At 32.9% G+C, this 7,486-nt stretch overlaps 1 non-coding gene across 1 annotated transcript; it reads right to left on the reverse strand.

The window, feature by feature from the left end:
• Positions 1-242: 242 nt before the first annotated feature.
• Positions 243-345, reverse strand: LOC124993899 (U6 spliceosomal RNA). The gene has a single exon (XR_007110411.1). It is a non-coding gene; the product is annotated as a U6 spliceosomal RNA (small nuclear RNA).
• Between the last annotated feature and the right edge of the window lie 7,141 nt (positions 346-7,486).

The following is a 7,486-nucleotide window of genomic DNA, read 5'->3' on the forward strand; positions in this document are numbered from 1 at the left end:
ACTTATGTAGTAGGAGTTTTTAAGCACTTGTATGCACACTGGCTCATTTAGTGTATGACACACAACTTGAATAAAAATGTTTATGATGCATTTGTTACTTTAAACGTAGCTTTATGAATGAATCGACTGGAAAAGAAAACTGCATTTGAAGAGATTTGGAAGCCTAGAGTTAGAGAAAATGACTACTGGCAGGATATTCAAACTCTTCTAATCGGAATATAGTCTGCCTTCTTTTTTTTTTTTTTAATATGAAACTCCCTATGAATTTGTGTGTCATCCTTGAGCAGGGGACATGCTTATCTTCTCTGTGTCATTCCAATTTTAGTATATGTGCTGCAGAAGCAAGAAGTCTACCTTCGTGTGTGTGGGGTGGGGCGAGAGTTCTAAGCTAGAGCAGGTATAAATTGTTTCAAAATAAATTAAAATATAAAGATGTGCTTTCTAAAATAAAACACATCAAAACATAAAAGTTCAGCAGTGTGAAATACTTAAAATGCTCATCATACTTAAGGCAATATTAATGTTAGTGCACTTCTACCTGTCCTATGAATAGGAGCTTATAATACACCTTCCACCCCCTCCCACCCCGTCACACACTCTTGTAACAGAGCCTGGTAGATTTAAAAAACTTACTTGATCTTTATCATAATCTGTAGCTAAAATATATGGTAATAATTTCTATGCTTAATTCCTAGATTATATTAGAACTTCACAAAAATATAAAAATCTACTGACAAAATCTACCTCAAATAAGTGGGAGCTTAGCCTAGTGCCTATAAATAAATACTACATATCTATATAGTGAGAATTGACTCATACAAAGATTGAAATTTTGTGGAATCTGGACCCAGTAAACATCACATATTATGCAAAGGGTCAGAATTCATTATAAAAGGAACATAAATATGTGGCTTTGTCTTAAATAGAAAAGAATGACTACACACATTGTAGATCATTATGCATTTTCTGGAGGAAGGTCACTTTACATTTCTGTTACTTTCTATACTTTCAATTAGAAAAATGACTATGTAATTGGAACTTTAATACTTTTACATCATTATGTGACATCATGTAACAGAAATACAATTTTTGTAAAACTATATACAAGGGTGAATAAAATGCTCATTTTCATAGGAGATAATGTAGTCAAACTTTTCTGGGAAAACTTTATGGTGTTTATGAGAATCACAAAAGTTCAAATGCATCTGCATTGGAGAAAAGGAAAAGGTTGTACACTCTTTTAAGATGTTAGTATAGTATAGCCATTGTGAAAAACAGTGTGGAAGTTCCTCAAAAATACTACAAATAGAAGTACCATATGCTTTAACAATTCCACTAGTGGATATATATTCAATGGAAATAAAGACAGCATGTTGAAGTAACTTCTGCACTCCTGTGTTCGTTGTAGCACTCATTACAATAACAAGGAATGTAAATAACCTAGGGGCCATCAACTGATGAATGGATAAAAAAATGTGGTCCATATATTGTTATGGTCTGGATATGAGATTTCTCTCCTGTGCTAATTAGTTCTGTGCTAATGTGAGACTATTCAGAGGCAAAATGATTAGATTAAGAGAGTTATAACCTAGTCGATCTTAGTCCTCGTTTGAATAGACTGACTGATGGTAACTGTATGCAGGTGGAGAAGAGCAGAAGGGATGGGTCACTGGGGACATGCTCTGGAAGGATATATCTTCCCTAGGACCCCTTCCTCTTTCTCTCACTGCTTTCTGATCCTGCCATAAGCTGTGCACCTTTCCTCTACTGGGCCCTTTCACCATGATTTGCTGACTCACGTTGGACCCAGAGCAAAGGACTGAGACCTCTGAAACACTGACTCTCAAATCAACCTTTCTTTTTAATTTATTTTTATTGTAAACAAATGGGATACATGTTGATTCTGTTTGTATATGGAGTAAAGGCATAGGATTTACATAGAATAATGTTGTTTGATTCATTCTGTTAGTTTTTTTCCCTACCCTCCTATCCCTCCCACTCCTCTTTTCCCTCTACACAGTCCCTCCTTCCTCCATTCTTTCCCCCTTCCCCTCCATTTTGTGTCATCATCCGCTTATCAGCGAGATCATTCTTCCTTTGGTTTTTTGAGATTGGCTTATCTCACTTAGCATGATATTCTCCAGTTTCATCCATTTGCCTGCAAATGCCATAATTTTATTATTCTTTATGGCTGAGTAATATTCCATTGTATAAATATACCACAGTTTCTTTATCCATTCATCAATTGAAGGGCCTCTAGGTTGGTTCCACAATCTGGCTATTGTGAATTGAGCAGCTATGAACATTGATGTGGCTGCATCTTGTAGTATTCTGCTTTAAGTCCTTGAGTATAAGTTGTTCTTGTCTGGTGTTTCTGTCACAGTAATGTGAAAGTTGAATAAAACAATACATATAATGGAAAACAATTCAGCCATGAAAAGAATGTAATCTTGTCATTTACAGCAACGTAGATGGAACTGGAGATCACTATGTTAAATGAAATACAGACACAGAGAGACTGGTATCTCAATATCTCACTCATATGTTGAATCTAAAAAAGTTGACCATACAGAACTTGAGAGTGCAACAGTGATTACCAGAGGCCAAGGATAGAAGGAAGGGGAAAAGATGGAGAGGGACTGATCCATGGGTAGGTAGTTTTAGGCTGAGAGGAGCAAGCAGTTCTTGTGTGCTACTTCATGGGAGTATGAAGGTAGATAACAACAATGAACTGTACATTGCAAAAAGCTAAAAGGATGAACTTAAAATTTTTTTATCATGAAGAAATTATGAATGTTGGAGGAAATAAAAATATTTAACCTGACTTAAACATTATACAATGTATATAGCATGTATCGAAATATACCATGTTACCCCATTAATACATGCAATTTTTATATTTTTATGTATAGTTAAAGTAAACTTTAAAACTTAAAAATAAAAATTCTTTAATTTCCATGAGGTTTCTGTGTATATGGTACATATTTAAATATATTTGAAATACATTTGTGTGTGTATGTGTGTATGGTTTTATAAACCAATTTTTAACTTGATATTTTATCAAAGTCAATTTTTATATTTCTTCTTTAAGTTTTTTTTCCTGTGAACAATCATATTATGAAGTTTTAATTTATATCTTTAAATGAGCAACATTACTGTGGATTTTCTATATTAAAATGAGTAAACATCTCTGATTATTTTAGCCTAGCCATTATAATTTTCACTAATGCCTAATGCCTAGGTTAAATAACAAAACTTCTTAAGAAAGATTTTCATGTGTATTTTCATAGTACCCTCCAGAAAGCCACTTAAATATCTAAGAAACAATTTCCAAGAGTTCATCAATATCTTACTGTCTTATACCCCTTACATATCTTACTGCTTTTAATTTACCCAAAGGAAAAATGCAAAACTTAATATAATGCTTTAAGCTTCAAGTTAATTTCAGGGTCCTATATTATTTGGAAATACTGAAAATCATGGAAATACTTAAAGATGGAATATTGCATAAGTAAATGAAAGTATTTTTAGGAAATACATAGCCTTTCTATTTATAATAATACTATATATTAAAATGGGAAATATGGATAATAAAACATTAAGTAAAAAAATAAAGACTTAAACAATGCTAGCACATTTTCAAAAAAGGAATACAAGAGCACTAGAAAATTCACACAAATAATTTGTTCATCTTTGAGTGATAGTGACACAGGTAACCATTTCTTTTTTTTATTTATGAATTTTATAAACAAGCATACATTAATACATAAGTTAAAACACATAATTAACAATTATTATTATTATTATTATTTAGCTTTTAATTATTTATAGACTGCAGTTGATTCATCATACACAAATGGGGTACATAATTTAATTTCTATGGTTGTACACAATGTAGATTCATACCATTCTTGTAATCATACATGTGGCATAGGGTAATGATGTCTGTCTCATTCCACCATTTTTCATACTCCCCTCCCTCTCATTTCCTTCTACATATTCTAAAGTTCCCCCATTATTCTCTCATTCCCTACCTCCAACCCCATTATATATCATTCTCCACTTATCAGGAAATACATTCGGCCTTTGGTTTTTTGGGATTGTCTTATTTCACTTAGCATGACATTCTCCAATTCCATCCATTTATTTGCAAATGCCATAATACTATTCTTCTTTATGACTGAATAGTATTCTATTGTGTATAGACACCAGAGTTTCTTTATCCATTCATCTGTTGAAGGGCATCTAGGTTGGTTCCACAATCTAGCAATTGTGAACTGAGCTGCTATAAACATTGATGTGACTATGTTACTGTAGTTTACTGATTTTTAGGTCCTTTGGGTATAAACTGAGGAGTCGGATAACTGGGTCAAAAGGTAGGTCCATTCTAAGTTTTCTGAGGATTCTCCACACTGCTTTCCAGAGTGACTGCACCACTTTGCAACTCCACCAGCAATGTAAAAGTGTGCCTTTTCCCCCACATCCATGCCAACATCTATTATTGTTTGTGTTCTTGATAATAACTCTAATTGGAGTAAGATGAAATCTTAGGATTGTTTTAATTTGCATTTCTCTAATTACTAGAGATGTTGAAAACTTTTTCATATATTTATTAATTACCTGTGTGTCTTCTTCTGTAAAGTGTCCAGTTCCTTGGCCCATTTATTGATTGAGTTCTTTGTAATTTTGGTGTAAAGTTTTGTAAGTTCTTTATAAATTTTGGAGATAAGGGCTCTATCTGAAGTGTGTGTGGAAAAGAGTTTCTCCCATTCTGTAGGATCTCTCTTCACATTCTGATTGTATCCTTTGCTGAGAAAAAACTTTTTAGTTTGAGTCCATCCCATTATTGATTCTTGCTTTGATTTCATGTACTTTGGGAGTCTTATTGAGGAAGTCTGATCCTAAGCCAACATGATGAATATTCAGGCCTACTTTGTCTTCTATTTGGTGCAGAGTCTCTGGTCTAATTCCTATGTCTTTGATTCATATGTGTAAATCTAATGCATTTCTATTTATAAGTGCTGAATCCTCTGAAAGAGAAATTAGGAAAATCACTCCATTCACAGTAGCTTCAAAAAAAAAAAAACAAAAAACACAAAAAAACTTGGGAATTAATCTAACAAAAGTGGTGAAAGACCTCTACAATGAAAACTACAGAACATTAAAGAAAGAAATTGAAGGAAAACCTTCGAAGTTGGAAGAGCTCCCATGTTCTTGGATAGGCAGAATGTAACATTGTCAAAATGGCCATTCTACCAAAGGCACTATACAGATTCAATGCAATTCCAATTAAAATCCCAATGACATTCCTCATAGAATTAGAGAAAGCAATTATGAACTTCATCTGGAAGAACAAGAGACCTTGAATAGGCAAAACAATCCTGAATAGAAAAAGTGAAACAGGAGGTATCACAATACCAGACATTAAACTATACTACAGAGCAATAGTAACAAAAACAGCATGGTATTGGCACCAAAATAGACAGGCAGACCAATGGTACAAAATAGAAGACACAGAGAGAAAACCACATAAATACAGTCACCTCATACTAAACAAAGGAGCCAGAAACATACAATGGAGAAAAAATAGTCTGTTCAACAAATGGTGCTGTCAAATATGGAAATCTATATGCAGTAAAATGAAATTAAACCTTTATCTCTCAGCCTGCATAAAACAATGTTTTAAAACATTAATTACATAAGATTACCTTTCCAACATGAAATTATTAACTACAGAATTATTTACTTAAAATGGCTTTTAACAAAATAGAATTCTGACAGTTGACATTCACAATGGAAAATTACAACTGTGTTCATCTGATGATTTCTCTTAAACTTCAGGAGCATCCATATATGAGTATAACCTAGAACATACTTTCGTTCTGTATGTTACATAGCTATAACAAATTACATATATTAAAATGTTAAGTATTCTTACATGGTACAGCTTAGGCAAGGGAACTATAAAGTTTCCAAAATGTTACTTAAGTAACTCCAAGGAAAACAGAGTTTTTGTAAAGATTCATGAATCCATAGGTGTACCAGCTATCTTTGTATTATATATACCTGTAGTATATACATGTGTGTGTATATGTATACAATTCAAATGTAATCTCAATGAAGGGATCAGTGTCAAATTTATAGGAGCATGAGTAAATGAATTAATGAAGGGTTTGGAAAAATGTAATGCTTAATTAACATTAAAATATTACTTCAAAGTTTATTGATCCTTTTGCTATATTTTCTATTAATAAATGGTAGAATTAGTTATTTTAATTTCTATGTATATTTCTATGTAACATTATAATGAGGCTTTATAGTTAATAGAAAGCATGATTCCCAAGCTATAGTGAACATAAGGATCATGTGTGGGTGTTTAAATTGAAGATTTAGTGTTCAATATCAGAAATAGTGATACAGAAATTTAGGCAACAGACATCCAAATTAAGTATTCTATAGCATTCTGTTGCATGTGATCATTGGTTCCTGCCTTGGGAAACAGTGCTTTAATGCTGGGAACTGCTAGATGCTTTAGGAGATATAAATGAGAGTCTTCACCAGAGAAGGACAGCAACATTTTAGCCCAAAGATAAACATTTCCAGCCAACTGCAAGATGATGTTCAGATAAAGAAGTTATCACTAAAAAATATAAAATATCCAATACAATTTAGCAATAGTATCCAGAGAGCAAATACTCTATGTGAAAACAAGATCTTTGTGCATATATATGTGTGAGTGCACACTTGATATATATATGCATAAAAAATTACTCTGTGGAGCTGTTTAAATCAATCTATTGCAACAGTTTCTGATTTTGCTTACATTATCAGCCTGAGGGCACACCTAACATGTTATATTTCTCTGGGTGTCCCTACTCTTAATTTACTATGAGAGGTAAATAATATTATAAACTGGTAAATAGTGTTAAGTTAGAAAATTCCTGACATTTTTACATCCAGACATTTCTACAACACTGTGCAAATAAAATCTTAGGCAAATAAAGGGCTCAAGTTTCAGTTAAATGCCAGCAACCTCTCCATGAGGCAAAATTTAAATGTTACAAGTGCATGGAAGTTTTATTATGGTATTTTTAAAAATTGTTGATGTTTATTTTTTGCCCTCCTGTCTTCTTTATTTTCTTCTCATACTGACTTGCAGCTAGCAGGATACACTCCTTTGTGGTGATGTGATTTACCCCTGACCCTTGCTGTGACTGTAGATTTTGTAATATAAGTCAATTTCACTCACAGTAGGGGGTCCTGGTAAAGCATTTCAGTTCAGAACAGAAAATTGGTTAAACTCTTCCATTTTGGGTGTCCAGGGGATATCGATGGGCAACTGACTTCCAAAATCCGAACAAAGCACTTCTAGTCTCCATATAACAAATATATATTTTATAAACTCAACTGAGGTACAATAATGCTTAAATTCTTCAGTCTCAAATATGTTCAGATCTTGCTTCACAGGCCATATTTATTGTTGCTT

The sequence above is a fragment of the Sciurus carolinensis genome, chromosome 9, assembly GCF_902686445.1.
Source record: "Sciurus carolinensis chromosome 9, mSciCar1.2, whole genome shotgun sequence".
Taxonomy (NCBI): domain Eukaryota; kingdom Metazoa; phylum Chordata; class Mammalia; order Rodentia; family Sciuridae; genus Sciurus; species Sciurus carolinensis.